Source organism: Pinus tabuliformis, chromosome 5_1 (assembly GCF_031772625.1).
Source record: "Pinus tabuliformis cultivar Carrire ecotype Pingquan chromosome 5_1, CPIR1, whole genome shotgun sequence".
In the NCBI taxonomy this organism is placed as follows: Eukaryota; Viridiplantae; Streptophyta; class Pinopsida; order Pinales; family Pinaceae; genus Pinus; species Pinus tabuliformis.
In genome coordinates this window covers 472,205,816-472,226,070 of record NC_142305.1, presented here as the reverse complement: position 1 = coordinate 472,226,070, position 20,255 = coordinate 472,205,816, and positions in this window count along the sequence as shown.

The following is a 20,255-nucleotide window of genomic DNA, read 5'->3' as shown; positions in this document are numbered from 1 at the left end:
AGTAAGAGATCAATGAGATCTCCAAGTGGAATCAAGAACTATCAGTGAGAAGACACTAACAGAAAACCTAGAGCTAACTCACACCTCTGCAAATATCTATATATAGATCTCTCATCCCATAGATCCAGAAGTTGGAGGCTGGAATTTTGTATCTTGTAAGGAAGTGTTGCTGGTTTCCTGGTGTAACATCATAGTGTTGGGTGATCTAAGCCTTTCATGAGGTGAAGAAGGGATTTCTTGCTGAGAGGATGACGCTGGGTCAGAACAACTGGTTGTAATCCTCTTTGCTATTCTTGACTATTAATAAATTTATTCGAGTTTTCCTCCACATTATTGTATGATTGATGATATATGCATTTGTGTGGTCAATATATATCTGGTCCTATATTTTTTATGATAGTAGATCTCTGTTCTTGGATAGTGTTATGCTTCTTCGATTCTACAGGTACTCTTTGAAGCAGGGTGAATGAGGAAGCAAGTGGCAAAGATCTATCAAAAGGGAGAGGAATCAAGCAAGGAACCAAGCGCAAGACAGAGGTTGGTCTCCTTCTTTCCCCTCTTATCTACCTCTCATAAAGGAAAACGAAAGTGGTTTTAGTTTGTTTGTTTCTAAGGTAGCTACCAGCCTTAGTGGGACTAGAAGATCTGCATAAACACTAGGTTTCTCGATAACGTAAGGATAGTCAACAGAGTTAGAACCATCAGAATCAGAATTAGCCTAAAAATGATAAAAGAGAGAAGGTAAGTGACCATGGGGTATCTCTTGTATTGAGGACAAGATACCACGACATATACCGAGATCGAGTTGCATTGATGTGGAGCCTCCCATCAGTAATGAAATAGCTTCCACTTCACATCTGTCATTCCCTATTCTATTGATGTCATATCGTTTCCCACTATTTGCTGGAAATCCTCTGCCTATGCCATTGACTATGGGCTTTCCCTTCCCATGAATGATGCCTTATTCAGCACCCTCAAAATCCCCTAAACTTCCAAAGGTTCTAGCGTTATTCTTAAATTTCCTCCTAACGTTTCTCAACCTATGGTTGCTCGCCCATTTCCTCTTTTTAAAATACTTTCGTCTGGAACACTGTCGAATTGGGTTTTAGACCCACAAGCACAACTGATGGTAGGGCCTATGCAATCTTCTCCTACCTTTGTGACATCTTTAGGTACGACCTCATCTTCAATCTTAGACTGTGAAGGTAGTTCCTCTCAAGGTATTGTATATTTTCACTAAACTGTATCGATTATTTCAAATAGTTTCATTCTTGATATTTATTGTTTTATTGTTTTGCGTGGTGATAATTTTTTTTGCTGTCAATGAAATATAGAAAGCCTAACTAAAAGGTCAATCCTTTAAATTTAATCATGAAAGGCTAGTGTTCCTAACTTGGTTGTTTCATATAGTCACTATATAGTGAGTGTAGTTGGCATTTCGAATGACAACTAACTTTTCAAATTTATGTAATTCAACGATACCTCTGTAGATCAACAATAGCAGTTACTATAGAATTAATGCATCTCTTACTAACATGGTGGTTCATTGAATAGTTTTCCTACTAACATGGTGTTTGATTGAATGGTTGGTTTGGGATGCGTTGTGGTGTGTGTTGGTCTCCCCCTTCTCTCTACTATGTGTAGTTTTGGATGAAAAATAGTAAATAATAAATATTTTTCTTCTTATACTAGTATCTGTCACTTTAGAATACCATCTTCTTCCTCCCTATTTCCCTAGATTATGGATTGATATCGCTAATATTTAAGATTAAGATCACAAATATTGTAGCAAACGAGCTCTATTTTTTCATTAATCTGATAATAATCTATCATAATTCAGACTTTATGGAATGGGTAGTGCCCCACCATGCTCCATGTCCATTGCATCATGATTTATGGAATGCTACACTTAGGGGATTCCGTAGGGGGTTAATGTGTCAATTTTTTCGATGCATATGTATCCAGTGGGATAATATCTAAATATTTCTGCCAATTACGGGAGGAAGAATACTTCGTAGCAAGATGTCCAAAGGTATGCATTTGTGCTTTTCCTTTGATAAAAAGTTATTCCTCCGTATTCATGCCTCCTTAATTGTTTACCATAAAGTCCTTCAAAAGAAAGTAAATAAGATTTATTTTTCATATTATAGATTGCAATTTTCTATACTGTCTTATGTTTTAACTTGTATTGTTTCTGGGGTGAGAAAATTTCAATTGAACTATGGGCTGCCCTGCTTTGAAGTTTGAAAATTTTGTGAAATTTGTTGAATTACATGTTTTAGAAAGATTTTGGAATCTTAATCAATATTGAAATAGGCTCATAATTTTATTTTTTTTAAACTAAAATTCAAATTAGAAGAGGGTCCTAATTTGGAATATCGGGTTAGGGTTTCATTTCATTTATAGGAGGTACAAAATTTCCTAATGTATAATATGACACTTTTGATAAGGACAAGGATCCCTTTGAGGAACTGGATCCCATGGGTAGGTATGGTCGCTATGAACATTTTTTGGTTTGCGGTGTTGTGAAGAAATTATACTAAGATTTCAATTGATAAGAGGGTATTGAGGTTGCTTACAACAAGGTCCCTCTACAAAACCTAAATGATGCTTGCATACATAGGATTGATGCAGAAGTTTGTCTCTTGAAACGTCTCAGGAAAAAAAAAATTCATGCTCTATAATGTATGACTCGATAGAAAGGAAAGTCATGTGAATTTCATTACTGGGGTGTGTAGCTCAAAAATTCGTGTAAGTAGGTGTTTCATATTTTTTTTATTCACATGTATGTCGTCTCCTCCCAATCCAACAATGGTGTTTTAGCTTTGTTTTGGAAATTGTTTTTTAAATAAAGATTCCTCATTATGTTTAGCTACTCTCAGTTATGATTTTATTTCTTTAATCATTGTGGGTACCTATTAGTTGACTTTGAGAGCCCTGTCAATGAAGGGTCTTTCTTAAAAATGGATGGCGATATTTACCATGGAAGTTCGAATCCACTAAAGATATTTTTTTCCCTTTCTCGGTGCACAAATTTCATGTGCTTCTTAGAAAAAGTAATCTTTTGTGTCATAAGATGGTTATATTATGTTGTGAAAAGGTGTTGTAAAAAAATAATCCCTGATTTATGTCCATGGCTTCTTTTAATCATGGAATTCATATATATTTTGTCAATTATATGATGATTTTTTTAGTTTGAAGTAGGTGAAGACAAAGCTTAAGGGGAAGCATAGAAAAAGTTTTGAAAAATATTCTAGGGGGCATAGTTCAACAATAGTAATGAGCACATTTTGAAAGAAGAGAATGAGAGGAATAATCATGCTATAGTGGTGGCAACTACCAAAGATGCAACATCAGATGCACCTATTGCAGCTGCCCATGCAACAACAATGGTTGTGCGATTAACGGGTAGTGGGTTTTCTTTTATCTATGAAGGGTGCAACAAAGAATAATATGAAACTATTAGGATTCACACGATGTTCAAAGGATACCTTGTTTTTCTAACATTATTTTTGTTTTAAATTGCATCTTGGTATGGTAAATATGATAATTCATGAGCCTAACACTGAAAAGTAAAATTTGCAGGCAAGGAAAGATTCTCTACTCTCCAGGATTTGGTGAAATTGTAGGCATTGGTTCAGAAACATAGCATGAGAAAGAAAGAAACCGAAACTTTGAGGTGTATGAAATTGCATTCTATGGTCTAGGCTAGAGATTTTGCTCGTAGCCTTCAAATGTATGAAGGAGGGTAGGAAGGTGAGTGGAAACTTATGAAGAGATGACAACACTCTTGGCTTGTCATGTCTAATAACCTGTCTTGATATCTTATCAGTGGGCCATAGGTCATTGCTCCTAAATTGAATAGAATTTGGATACATATTATGATTACTCTACCTTTCTTAGAGAATGCAACTCCAGCTGCTTAAATATCACCTTCAAGTTTGAATATTAGTCTGCCTATCCTCGTAGCTTAATTTTTTTGGAACATTACCTTAACTAAACCTTGTCAGGAATGTTAATTCAAGGAGTAAAATTTACATAAGAATACCTTGGAGGATATTCAGCCTCCTCATCATTGCCCTCTTCATGCACACCAACTCCCATTGACTTTCCTTTCCCTTCACCCTTTTTGCAATCAACTTGCCAGAGTTTTCAGCCACAAAATAGCGACTATCATCATATTTCAGACTTGATTTTTGATCTAAAACACACTGAAAAGTTGTTTCACTTTCATCAACAATGATGTCTTGGTTGTTCATCACTTTGTAGTGGTAACGTCTATCAATAGGTAAGCCTTATGTTGATCATTGTAAGTGACAAACATTAACTTCTTACATTTTACATGCAATTTTCTCCTCCCATTTTCAAGGCCTTGAACATTTACATTAGAAGAAAATAAACTAAAGATAATTGACCTGTGGATTTTAAATATATCTAATACTTCATTTCTATTGTGCTAGTATTCATTACCAACCCATCACAACCTCTGTCTTGCCAACTTTGTGGCCAACCATAGAAATATCTTAGAAATATTTCTTTCCTCCAAGCACCCATAGCAACAAAATAACTACTCAACAAATATGAAAATCATCACAAAAATTTACATGGGTACTTATAACCTTTTCTCAAGAGTAAAAATGCATGCTCGCTATCATACCCATCAAACTATTATTTTACACATCATGCTATTGTCTATAGGTTATTGGGAGTCCATACATGCTTTTTTCAATAACAAAAGTTCCTTGAAAATCATTCCAACCCATATCCAACCCAAACGATCTCCAAAAACATGCTTGACCTATGATTATATGCATGCAAAATCACAAAGTCGCAATTTGAAAATACTATTGCTTCAAAATCTGTATCCATGTTCGTCTCAAAATTGACACCATAAATGTCTCTCCACAATCTTACACATAGCATGCCTCCTATTGACTTGGTCTTCAGACTCATGTCTAATTGTTTGATTATAAATCATATATACATGTTTGTCCTTTACTTATCGTGTGAATTTTTTTTTTCATGCTGGACTTTCCCTTATTCAACACTAGGTGAGATATTGACCTTCTTGAACAAATATTCCATTCTGATCTTCAACTTCTACAATAAATATATTGAAACTCTCTAAAATTATTCTATGCCATCGACCTCCCAAAGAGATAATCTGTCCTTTTACAATATTCAAATATCTTTTAAAGCTTAAATAGTTTTAATAATTTTCCAATATTAGAAATACAACACCTATGTATTAACCCCGTATACTTCTACAAGACATGATGCACTACTTGTGCTTCTATGGCTAGTTAGTTAGATCTATCTACATTTAGTATAGTAATAGAAGATGATTTTAGACTTTCACTACATATTCTCATTGGCTAAACTTTTGTGTCCTCAGAACCAACATTCTGTGTTAGTTTTTTGATTTCTTAGAGTTTTTCTCTGAGGAAGAGGGCACACGATTGTTGGAGAGGATTCCTTCATAAATGGGTGTGTGATGTGTGATATATTCCCTTACACACCTCTAGTATATTCCCTACATTTATAACACTTGGCATCCTTTATTTATGGTTAGTGTAAGATTATTATATATTCTTAACGGACTCTAGGATAGTTATGGAAGCTTCCTCTTACATAGCTATGACAACATTATGACAAATTCCTTACATAATTGTGACATTACTTTCATGGAAGAATGTTTAACAACTAAATTAGCAATCAAATTTGTAACTAATTTCCCTCCTATCAAGTTATACCAGACATAGGAGGATTCCCTATTTAGACTTATATCTTCACATATGTGAGGTGTGTGAAAATATTTTGATAGTGTGAATCTTTCAGAGAAGCCAGTGTAATCCCTTGAGGACAATATTGTATTTTTTCTTATGTTAATGAGAAGTAATAATTGCTTTTACAACTGACAGTTGTCATGCACTACATCCACTCTGTTGTTTCTATAGATCATAATTCATCTTTTGGAAAATTTATCTCATCTCTTGATATGTGGTGTTTTCACTTCTTATATTTTCCTTCAGTGCTCTTGTTTATGTAGACTTGAAGCTTTGATTGGTGTTTCAATTCTTTTTTTGAGATGCACACTAATTATATAAGTGCAGATTTTTGCATCACCTGGATCTAAATTTCAACGTGGATGCATGTGCATATCATATTATCCAAATCCATGTATGGAATGGGATGCTACTTGTGAGATGGATTTGTTAAAGGATCTTGAAGGGTATGATGACAAGAATATTTCACAGGTTGGAGTGATCCATGCCTGACAGAGGTTGTGGATAGGACACTTGTCTAACTCCAATGGTTGGACTGGATATGTTGCCTGAGATACGCATAATGAACCTATGGTAGTTTTATTTTAATGTCTGATAACTTATTTGAACTGTGTTCTACGTTTTCAAGATTACTACTCTGATGCCTAGAGAGTGTGACTATCTAGAGGATGCTCCAAATCTCCATATTTAAAGTGTCGACTACAAATGTTGTTGGGGAAGATTGATCTTTGATAGATAAGAGAAGAGATTGTTATTGTTCTCATGGATGTTTATTTGTTTCTCACATAAGGAAAGTGTCTCAAAATAAAAGTGGAACCTTATGGATAGGGGAAGAACCATTTCATTGCTCACATTGTATCCATTTGATCCATCTCATATTTACTATTTTCTTTTTCTAGTGAATATTATTTTCCTTTTCTTGTGAATATGAGACAAAAATATATATTCGGAGACTTATGTCTAGATTTTGGGAAACTAGAATCAACAATGTTCCAATCTACTTTCTTTCCGACTTTGTCCAACACTGGTAATGCATATCTTCCTTCATCTATAAATGTCTAACATCAATGTCGCATTGCTTGTATCTATAAGTTAAATATTGCCTTTCTAAGTTGAACATTTTGGAGGATTATTTAGGTGTCGAAGTCCTTGATGGTCTGTGTTTTCATGAAAAGGAAAGAAGGAGCCCAAGCACTAGTAGTTTGAATGAAAGGGAAGGAAATGAAAAAAGTAGACAAGATTCTAGAGTGAAATTTGGGAGATAATTATCTCATGTATTCCACCAACTGGTAAGCATGAAAATATCAAAATTTTAAATGTCTCAGAGACTCTCTTACAACACATTCTTTGTTTCTAAGTTAGAACCCCTTTCTGTTGTTGTTGGTCTTGGTTTTAAAACTAAAGAGAAAATAAATCATACATAATTATATTTTTGTTTTCTTTAGAAAATTTAACTTCCACTGACATGTAACATTATTTCCTCTTCATGGAAGATTGTTTGTCTTTTTCATTTGAATGAGCAGGAAATGGAGAATAGAAGCTTGGAAGGAACCACAAAATCATTGAGATGGAAACATACATATCAAGTTCAAATAATTGGATAAGATCAATGAAAAACCCCCTTTCTATAGAGAAGAGCATATATTGAAATTATGTAACCCAACACTCTCCACATGATAATTGGCGTCTTCATTATTAACAACAAAATCACTCTCTGCCACATTACAAAGGCTTTACTTCAACAAAATTTTCGCACACGATGACTTATGAACTAAATAGATTGCCTATCCTTAGGGAAGGAGGAGATATGTTGACTAAACTAGTTTCCAAATATTTCAGCCCTAGAAGCATTTATGCATATTATGGTTATAAATAAGACAACATTTTTTCAACCCAAAAAAGTAGTCCTCAATTCAGTTCGATGAAATTTGGTGGCAAAAGAGATCCATTTACTCATAGAAGTGAATATGAAAATATTATTTTTGAGGGTTACCGTGCCTTTCGTAACTACATGGATAACAAAAAATATTCAAAATCTAAGGTTCATTATCATAGTGCTCCTAAGTAGCGACACAAAACCTTCAAAATCTAAGGTTCGTTCTCATAGTGGTCCTAAGAAGAGACCAACTTCTTAGGAAAGCAATACAATTTCATTTAGAAGGATAATGTCTTTGCAACGAGCAATGGATGTCAGGTCTAGAATCACCATTGCATGGATGAAACGGTCATCTTCTAGGGTCTGCTCAGTTTTTAGAGGTTATCAATATGTTGGTCGAGTTATTCTAGACAGATCGACAGTGCCACTCAAGGATGATCAATTTGAGACAACTTCCACAACAAATAGTAATTAATAAAATTTAAAGTATGTTGAGGTGTGTATATCTTCTAAAATTTGATTGATGGCTATGGATTAATATGATTTTAGCAACTAGGATAAGGGGGTGAAGACTTAAGAAGGAAACATGATGGGATTTTTTTCTTTGCTTTTCAAAGTTATTAATGTTGTTTCCCACTTGAATTGCATAATTTTCTAAGAATCTTTGGTTAATGTCATGACACATCATATCTCCACACAATACAAATACGAAGCTTGGTATTGATTGCAAACGAGTATTTTTTCATCTAATTCTCTTAGTGGCACTGGGAATTGTAATACCCTCCTCCCACACCTACATAAGTAACTAGCCAACCAGGGTAAACATGGCATGAGAGGATACTATAATTGGATTCGACCTCCTATGTGACCTTAAGAATGTGGAATCAATAGAAACATCACAAGGAGTCATCCAACATCAACCTCAAAATCCTCAAGAGACATGTTAGCCACTCATATAACTTGTCCCTGGGTCCCACTAATGTTCTAGACATCTTAGGCCTCACTCGCTCACATGCTATGGGTAAGAGAGAATCCACATACCCAAATTCACTCCCACAGGCTTTCTTTCCACCGACACTGGGACTGAAGCCACTTTTTCAGGCTGAGAGCCCAGGTCATTGCCCATAATGGATTGATAGCTTAAAATTAGTAAAAATATATCGAAATAATGATGCAAAAGCAATAAGTTGAACAAGACCTTAACCAAACTCCTACTACCCATGATAGGAATTTCGTCAAACATATTATCAGCATGTAACCTATAGGATTAAACAACAAAATTAAGTGTTGGGATCTCATACTTATCTGGGAATCACTATGAACCATTCTTTGCTTATGACATTTTCTGCATTATCATCTATTAGTCCATAGATACATTATGCATTCATTTACAAGTACAACACATGATGAGAGCCATACATAGTTGTTGTCGTAAAACATACATATAACTAGAATAATAGGAACAAAGCTATTGTAAACACATCAACCATAAAATCCACATATACATCAGTTCATTTACACATGAAAATCAAGGGAATGAATTTCTCATTCATGAATGCAATAAACCAAGCAAAGATGGGACTACCACGTTCCACCCAACCATAGATTTCTAACCCAAGTCTACCTTCATCCAATCACCCCCTTGCAATATTCCAATCATGAATGTGGGACTTATAGAACACATCAAATGAACCAAACAAGCATGTATGCCACCAAAGTTCTTGACCTACATCAAGAGGAATTTGAGTGCCTCCTAGTCTCTCAAGCGTTACTGCAATCCACAGTCTGATCTAGGGATCAATAGGTCCTACACCAAGACAAATTCTCTAGGATTTACTGTACATCATATCCCCAGAAGAATAGGCCCAATGAAGAGGAAATCCCACTCTCGGGTTTACTGTATATCCCGCCACTCATCGGCAACAATTCCTAGGCCCACTGAGCCACACAATCTAGCTTTACCACAACCCACAATATGGTTCAAGGGTCACTAGGCCAGTGGTTTTGAAATATTTTTGTTTCAATTTTTTGTCTTAAATGTTATTGCCAAAGGTTTCTTATTTTAATTTAAGGTGGACGAGGATTTGTTAACTTTTTTTTAATGTTTTTAGTTGATGGCCTAGATTAATTGATAAGGGATTATGCTCAATGTGTGATTAGTCTGAATGCTTATCTAGGGTTGTAGTGTGTTACAAAGTTTGTTAGGTTACATTGACTTTTAATAAATTTATAAAATTAGATTCATTCCAAGTGGCTCCCCCTCCAATTTCCTACAGATTTGAGATTATTCCAATTCTAATAAGTTACTCCATAATAAGTTTCTCATTTATGTAAAAGTAAAATTTATCTAGAAAAATAGTTTAAAAATTTAAAAAGTTAAATTCATGCCAAGTGGCTCACCACCCACCAATTTCCTATGGATTTGAGATTATTCCAATTCTAATAAGTTCCTCCATGGAAAAATCCTCAATTATAACATTCATTTCTATATAAACAAAAGTTATTTAGCAAGATGGTCTATTTTACAATAAGTTGCGTAATTCCTTTTCTTTGTCAAGTTAAAGTTGTCCCATAGCCTTTTTATACATGGTTAATCAAGTAAAGGTGTGCATTGGTACGATATTTTTCGTTATGCATTAGTTTTTTTGTTATATTTATGAAGGCTTCGGCTATATCAATCATATTATTTTTTTATATGGTTGTACTAGTATTTAAGAAAATTGAATTGATATTAAATTTTAATGTAAAATAACTAAAATGAAAAGTAACTTTTTAAGACAAATGATTTCTTTTGTCTTAAACAAATGTCCTAAAAATATCTTTCATGTATTAGTGTATGCCAATAGTTGTACTGATGTGGAAAAGCAACTTAATAAGGTTTAATAACTAGATTTTCATATGTGTTTTCCACGATTACGCGCATCTCAACCAATGAGAACATCTTTATTTATTTATAATAAATATGTTAATAGTGATCCTATGATGTAGCAAGGTGTTATGGTAAAACAAAACCCCCCCATTTTTAATTTTTTATGTACTTCAAATAATGGGGACACTTTCTATTAATTTTGGGCTAAAACAACTTCTGTGACTTGATTAAGAATTTTTTCTTTTTTATTTTCATTGGATTTATGTTTTGATTATTTCTTTGAATCTTAATTTTCATAATCTTTCTATCGATACTTATTTCAACTCATTTGGTCAACTGGTTTGTAAATTGCACTCCTTGGAAGTTTGATAGTTTTCTCGCCTAGACTAAAAATGTAAATAGGTGTAAAATATTTCAATTTTTGTAACTAATTAATTTCAATAGTCATTCATTGTAAATATTGACTTTTAGTTAATTTTTATTAATTTCTCATTTTCACTGACGGTCCTAAAAAATGACCCAGCTAAATTATACAACGAATTAAAACGTCTTTCAGAATCTTGGTAATTTACTCCAATTTCTTATCGTAAAACAAATTTCCAAGACCATAATCTCAAAATTGTAAAATAGCTAAAGTCCAAATTGTAGGATTATTAATTCACGCGGACCCCACTTATCTTCATTTAATAAATAGCCCCCTATACCCAGATCACAAAAAACTTATAAAAGAAAATCATATCCCATAAAATTTCTCACAAAAACAATTTCTTGCAAAAAACTTCTCGCAAAAAATTTCTCGCAAAATCCTATCGCAAAAACTTAAACATTAACATTTAACATTTCAAAGCACAAAAGTGCGATAAGATGATGTGATAATTACAAAGCCTTTCGTTTTGTTTGGAATTTGTTATAAATATGAAAAAAAATAATCATGAAATGTGATATTACGATATCGCATAACACAATTTTGTTAAGTTTCTTAATTTAAAACATCATTTGATTTGCGATTGGAAATTGCGAGGGGTTAACATTTTTAGTATAAAGTTCTCTTATTACCTACTTATGACTCCTGTACCTCCACCTTACCTCACTCTACCTCATGCTCACCTCATCCTCCAGTCACTTCACCCTCCACTCACTTCCCTCCTCCATCATTCCTCTTCACGTGGATGGAATTAATGGATTTTGGGTTGATTCCATTGGTTTGTGAATTAACTTTTTAAATAAATATTATATTTGGACTCAGTGGACGTTAACCATCATCATCATATAATAATTATAATATTTATTATAATTTTAATATAATTTGAATTATAATATTAATTATATTTTAAATTAATTCTTTCAAATCATTTTTATATTAATTTAATTTTGTAACTTAATTAATTTCTAATTAAATGAGAATTAATTAAAATTAATTGTATATATTAGTTAATTAATAATTAAGTTAGAAACAATTATTAAATAATTAAAATCTAATGTAGGATTAGAATTTAATTAATAAATTCTGATTTTTTGGCGTAGGCTATAGAATTTCCAGAATTATGCCAGATTTGACTCATCAACTTTGGAGGCTAATAAATTGAGTTTTACGTGGCCAAATGAGGCTTAGGACAGATAATTGGAAAGATAAAATCATGGAGAACATTTATGACGGGGTTTCATTAACATATTGGATCATTTATTGGGTCTAAAATTGAGCAGAAGATCAAGCTCTGAATTTTTAATAAAACTAATTTTCCTGAGTCTTATTTTCTGCATTTTCATTTTCCCAAGCCTCTTCTGAATGCAAATCAATTTGTCAATGATATCCTTGGCCAATTAAATCATCATAGGCATTAATAGAAGGCTTGGATTTGTTTTTTAATTATTTATTTAGTTTAATTTGATTAGATTTTTTTTAATTCAATATTTGGCATTGTGATTTTATTTTTACATTTTAATTTTGTTTTGATTTTCTTTTACAGGAAATAAATTGAAAAGACGAGAAGAAAAAGACCTCAATCAATGAGAATGCTCCAGCAATTGAAGAATGGAATTTTGAGAAAATGAAAATTGATTGAGCAAATCTCTTCTTCAACAAACTTTCTTGTTAATAATTCCCTTGCAAATATTATAAATAGTAGATTGCAAAAAGTAATAAGGGCTTCTCTCCTTTGCAATTTTGGAATTCTAAAAGCACTTCCGTAATAGGGATTTAGAGTTGTAGGTGGGAGGAGAGGAATCTCATATCTAGATATTATTGATGTTTTTCTTTTACATTCTGAGTTATGTATAACGAACAGAGTTTGCACTATTGTAGCTTTGGTTTTGAAAGCAGAAGCTCAGGCACTGTAAAGGACTATAGGAGACCGGAGCTATAGAATGTATTCAATAAAATTGGTAGTTCGAATACTATTACTTTAAATGCTGGTTTCATTTTATGATGACAGGAATGTGTCAATTTACTTTCATATTGGTGCACTTTTGTGGTTATGGGTGATTTGTCTCTATTTTATGTTGTTATTTATCTCTGCTCTTATGGGCTGAATTCTTATTTTTAAGTAACTATTTACTCAGAAAGCTATCTTTTAATACTGGTTTAATAAACAATTATATGTTGTGAACTTTTTCTGCATATTATTATTTAATTAGTCAAGTTACTGACTAAGTGATCAATATCATTTTACGAACTTCTTCCTGAGTGTTTTTGATTGATTATTTCAGTTAAGAGGTCTCAATAGGATGTGTTTTGGTATTCATAATGTCAGTTAATTGAACTACTTCATTAACTTGATATTCATTATAAACCAGACATATTTAAGTCCCAATTATTCAAAATTATATTGCTCTTAATTTGGTTAGATCTATATTTGCCTAATTGAGATAGGATTAAGATAGTTCATTTTGCTTGCATCTTAGAATAAGTTTGCATTTAGATTAATTTCTACATTCTTTTAAGTCCTCTTCCCAAAGAGGAAAACTTTAGTAGTGGCTTGGTTGAGCCCCAAATCAGCTTAAGGGTCACTTTCTTCCCTAATCAGAAAGAGGGTTGATCTGATGTCTCTTCTCCATTGGTAAACAAAAGTCATATTTTAAAGCCATTGGAGATTGAGAGAAGGTAACTAGACCTAGTTGAACTAGTCAGAACCACCATTCCAAATGGAAAAGGAGCTGCTATAAGGTCCGGGCTGGGTGGTCATCCCCCATGTTGCCACAACAAATTTCGAGGCTTCAACAAAAGGATATAAGCCATTGTTTTATATTTCATTCAAATGTTATGTAATATATTTTCCATTATAAATTTATTTTAATATAATATGGTCTATTGTATTATTATTAAAGGTTGTTTTTGGAGAAATGATTTAGAAAATTGGAGAAGTTTGAAGTGAAGTTTTATAATAGTAAAATTTGCATGGTTGTAATTTTAATGAAAACTTCACTGATGATGATTGTAGAATTTTTTATGACAATGGTGAAGTAAATTATCTCTTTGAAAATTTGTAGACTTTGTTAAATATATATCAGAATTATATCAACTTAATATGTGAATACCTAATATATGAATGTATTTTTATTGGAATTGATTATTCTAACAACTACAAGTTAAATTTGAGAAGATTCATGATAAATGGTGAAAAAATCCAACATAAAGACTAGATAGAGATGTCAAAGATTTAGTTAAATATGTTTAGGGATAAAAAAATCGTGTGATTGAGAACTCATGGACAATTGTCTTGGTGTGTCCAAGGTGAGAGGAGAAGGATCCAAGTTGTCAAGGATACAAATTGGTAGGTTTTATCAAAGGGTAACCCAAGACCCTTTATGTGACCATCAAAGAAGTGGTACATATTGATGAGATATCAATGCACTTTCCATAAAGTAACTTTGCAATTGTAAAAAAAAATTGAATGTTTGTTGCACTTGAATTGAAATGTTGTTGTAAGGGATCCACCATTGGTTGCACCTAACACCCCAATATTTTGGTCAAAGTTGATCTCCCAAAGTGCTTTCTACGCCCACCAAAATCAAACCTACATAGATTAAAATGATAAAATATGTAATCATCTAGAATGTATCCTTCCTCTGTATATGGTGTTATTTTTTGTAGCATTGAGAGGTATTCGCACATGCTAAGGATCCTTCAAAATCAACAAAGTAAATTATAAGTGTTAAAAGGAAAATTCTATTTTTATATTTATTTATGTAGGTTTCACGAAGCCTAAGTTGGTCCCACCATTAGAGGTTACCCTTGGTCACAAGGGCACTCATTTCACCACTATATATAAGACAATTTGACCTCCCCACTTAGCCTGAATTCGAATCTCACAAGACAAGATATTTTTTGCTCATTTAAATCAAGGAGACAAGACACAAAGAGATTATTTTTTCGGAAACATTTAAGGGAAGGCTAAATTTCTTGGTAGGTAGCTCGAACAGGTTTGACACGTATTTTTATTGAAAAATTGGCACATATTTGTAGAAAAATTATATTGTAAAATTTGTTGAAGATTTCATTTTCCTTGGTAGAAAAGTTGGTTTGGTTTTTCCAAAGGTTGAGTATTTCCAATGTAATCGTGTGTCTATTATTGTCTTTAGTTGTATATTTATGATCCTAAGGCTATTATGTTATAGTTGAGAAAATCATTCGAAGAAATTATCAAATTAGAAAATTTAGTTTCTACTATAAGAAAAAATAAACATAGTATCGAAACCTAGGTGAAGGAGTAGCCACAAGAAGAAACGCATTGAATAATTTTAAATTAGTCCTAGAGAAAGAGGGTTATAAAACATTTGATTCCTCACAGTTTGAATAATGTCTCCAAACCTCACAATTGGAGACACATTAGAAGGTGCAATCAACTATCTTGGAAAACTCAACTACCTTTCATCTTGGAGGAAAATGACTTTCTAGGTCGGGTCGAAAATATATTCCTGAACCAAAAGGATTTGACTAGAAGGAAAAGTTCAAAAAGAGCGAGGAAAAAGAAAGAGGATTATTGTATAGTCTATAAAATACCACGTAATTCCTCATGTTAAATTAATAAAGAGTGGCAAATAAATGTATAATTCCCTCACACAATTATATGTGAGAAATAATAATAATAGGAAATTAGCCTTGAAGCCTTGTCTTTGCAATATTAAAATGACTAAATCAGATTCTATCTCATCTTCTCTCATTTAAATAACTCAAATCAATGATGAAGTTATAGCCACTCATATGGAAATTGAATATTTAGAATTAGTTATAGTTTGTCTATGTGGCTTTCCTTCACCATGGAAACCATTCATTCAAGGAGTTTATGCACTTGGAAAACTACCAACATTTGATGATTTACGGGATGATTGTATTGAAGAATAAATTAGGATGGATAAAAATGAACCTTAAAGCAAAGAGACTCAAGCCCTTGATTCTCAATAAAAGAAAGGGAGGAACCATAGAAAATTTAATAAGCAGAACTTTCGAAAATTTGACAATAGGAACATTGTAAAATTTCATGAAAGAAGTCCAAATAGATCAAATCGAAATAACAAAGACATATCCAAATTCAAATGCTTCATCTTTCATAATCTTGGTCACTATGCATCATCATTCCATGAAAGAATGAAGAAGGATAAGGCATAATATTCTACTGCCAATTTTAATGAATATAATAATGATGTGAAACCAAATCTAAAGTCAAATAAATTATTCCTTTGAACAATTTTATAATTGAAAGATAAGTATTTAGTTTATTCCATTCCTTACTTAGATATTTTTTATTCAATTAGCTGAATCTTTGGTAATTTCTTCTTATTATTTATATAATAAAAGGAAAACAATTAAGGATTATTTTAGTACCAGGTAGTGTGTTAGGAAGAAGGAATTCCATACAAAGGAAAAATAAAATGATCTATAAATCCTTAGAATTCGATAGGATTAAAAGAAACTAATCTCTAAGGGAAACAAACAACCTATTGAAATCTTCTAGAAAGTAAATTCTAGAATTAGGTTTCGAATATTATATAAGAATTTGGATAATATATAAAAGGAGGTATATCAAAGAAAAAAGTTCATACAACTCTCAAAACAATCCATATCCTTCCATCCTGATTATTATTTTTTTTCCTTACATTTATTCTTTTATCATTTTACTGATATGATAGTCGTTTATTTTATGATATCTTGAATAAATGTTGTAGGAACATTGCTAATATGGTCTCTCAAGTAAGAGGGAGCCACCAAGATTACCGTAAGGAAGACCTAAAGATGAATGTTTTTGTATAGTTTTTTGTTTAATTAGAAACCCATATTCATGGACCAAATATCTCCAAATTGAACATTTCATGTTAATATACATATATGGTACATTAGTACCTATGATATATCTCAAAAAATAAAGTGATACTTTGCATAAAGAAATGACCAAATCACTAAATTCAAGAAATTATGAATAAAGCATTAATTGAGCTCTAGTACATACTAATGAAAGAATAAATTGTGGATAAATTTTAGATTATTATTATTGTAGATGTCGCCATCATTGAAGGAAATGACGAGGAAGAGGAAAAAGATATTGTCTAGGTCATAAAGGATTTTGACTAATAAAATATGTATACATTAACTTTTAAAGCCAAAAGGAATTGGTAAGGTTGACCAAAAGTAAATGTTCCATGGAAACGAGTATTGGATATATCTTCTCCATAGAATTCGAAAGGACTTGGCTATCAAAAGGACTTGCCTCTGTCAACCAAGAGAGATAGATAAAACTCACCTCTAAATAAAATATGGACTTGGGTTGGTCACAAAGGATGCTACACAGAAAGGTGAATATTCCAAAGTAAAATTCTCTTAAGAGGTTAAAAATATTTAATGCCTAGGCTAAGGTCATGACCAAAAGAGTTTTATATATTTTTCTGAAGAGTCATAAAGGATCATGGTCCACCCAAGATATTTAAATACATGGTTCATTATGAAAAGCTCATTAAGATTTTCTTATGAAGTAGAATTCATTGTTAAAGAGAAATTTGTTGCAAGAGAATACTTCATTCGTTAAGAGAGAGTGCTGACTTTTGTAGCATAGAGAGTTAATATCGCATGCTTAGGATCCTTCAAAATCAACAAGAGAAATTATAAATATTAAAAGGAAAGTTCAATTTTCTTATTTGTTTATGTAGAATACAATAAGCATAACTCAAGCCCACCACTAGACATGACCCTTGCTCAAAATCACAGTCATTTGACCACTATATATAAGAAAATTTGACCTCTAAACTTGACACAAATTTCAATCTCGCAAGAAAATATATCTTCCACTTGTTTAAGAAAAAGAGACATGATGCAGAAATTCAAGTTTTAGAAAAAAAAAAAGCATTGCCTTACACACGGAAATTCGAGTTTCTAAAGAAGGTCAAGTTTCTAGGCGGACTGAATTTCTAGCAAGAAGTTTCACTAGGTTTGACTCAAATCAGTGTTTGGAAAATTGGCACAAATTTTTACACAATTTATATTATAAAATTTCATCAATAATGAATTATCCTTAGTAGGAAAGTTAGTTGAGTTATTCCGAATGTAACACCGTGTCCCTTATTGTGTTTTGTTGTATCTTTAAGATCCTATTTTTATCGCAATATAGTTGAGATTTTTCTTTGTATAATTACTTATTGATATAAATGATGTAAGTGAACTTAAGAATACAAATCATTGGAAGTAATTATCATATTAGAAAAAAAAATTCCTATCATAAGAAAAAATAAGCATATGGAGGATGTGACATCAAGATGTGGAATTAACAAAAGGTGGAAATTATACCTATATCTATGCTTGATGTGTAACCATAGAAATTGCATCTTCGATTAAGTGTAATTGGAGAATTTTTGTTTTCATCAAGAGAGGAATGTGATATGGAAAACTATTAGAATGTAAAAGAACATGTTAATTAAAGTTTAGCATTTTAATGAACTATGTAGCAGAAAGGGATCCACAAAGAATTAATGAATAGAAGGGATGGTACCTATCTATCTCAGTAAATAAATTTATATTTATATGGACATCAATGATAATTTTTTTACAGTGAAAGATTTTGTGTGCAAGTGTGTTAGGTGGACTAATACGTCTTGTGGAAAAGACTAATCTCCCTAAAAATCAACTGGAATTTCAATAAAATGGTAAATGATATCTCTCATATTGTTTGTTTCAATCAATCATAAGATAAGGAAAGGTAGAAATTCTTTCTTGTTTGTCACTAGATTTTTTTTTGAGATTTAGGGATACCCGTCTTGTCCGCAAGAGGGATTATATTTGTCAGGCACACTAATCTCTCTTATGGACAATATGGATCTCCCTAAATCTCAAATGAAATCTAGTAATAAACAAAAGTAAACTGCAACCTTTCCTTAGCTTATGATTGAATGAAACAAGCAATATTAGAGAGATCACTTACCCTTTTATCAAAATGCCTGTTCAAGTCCCTTTTAGTGCCCTTGATAGTTAGCTTCCCCTTCATTCTTTAGAGGTCGTTCTAATGCTACACAACTTCTCCATGATGTCTCAAATGATATCTATATATACATAAACACACAACAGATCAAAGAATCTGACATACAAAATGAAAGATAAATGAACTACTTAAATCATCATATATCATAAATTGAATCAATAACCAATCATAACCTATGTGGGTGATGAAGGGATCACACAGATGATATCAAAGAAGAGCAGATTAGGAAAGGAAAAATTATTTTTATTAAGTAGAATGGAGAACAAACTTACAACTCAAATCCTTCATGTTACAAGCCTCTTCTCACAGTCTCCAACTCTCTACTTTGACAAAAAACCTCCTAGCCTTATTTCTGCAACATAAGCCTACCTTCAATGATCGTCCTTAATTCTCTAGCCTACATTTTATTTATAGGCCAAGAGGAGGTTTGGCATCCTCTTGCTTAGGGATGAGATCAACAAATGGTGGGATCAGTTTTGAATAGGATCCCACAAAGAGAGCGAAGTATCTCCATGATGGGAGGGATCCGCGTTGAATAGGAATCAATTTGAAGCTTGTTATGTGGGAAAGATACTACTAAAAACTCTTATAGAATTTACTTTTTATTTTTACATGTCTTAGGCCATGTGCGCAAGCCATAGTGTCAAACATAGCACACTTTTACACAGTTTCTAATGGTCTCTTCTGCGTATGCGAAAAACTGGACTAGGGAACTCTAGAGGAAGCCAAAAATAGGTTTTTGAGCCTTCAGATCCACAAATTTCATTCTCTTTGGGATAATTTAGGTTGTAACCTTGCAGGTGGATGGTTTAGAACACATTTATGGATAGCGAAAGATCCAAATTGATCGTCCTTTAAAACATGCGACAAAATGGTGTGCAACAAATTGCCACCTAAAGAGAAAAGTCATAAAATATGTTTGATGACTGAAGCACTTTATCATGCTAAGGTTCGGGTTAGAGACTGCAGTAAGAGACCTTAAACAATCAATCAAATGTTACAATGCAATATAAAATCATCGCTGAGGTAGGGATTCCCATACTTAGAGCATAAATATATTAGAGAACCAATATGGAAATACATCTGAAGATCCATGTCAATAAATGACATAATATGGACATAACCATCAATGGATCTATGTTTACAATCATGAATATTTAATAAATTCATGCAACCTAGATGGATGAAACTAGATCCAAGTTCTTGATCTCCATCTCTCAATCTCCAGTAAAAATCTAACCATGCGAGTGAATGTATCATAGTAA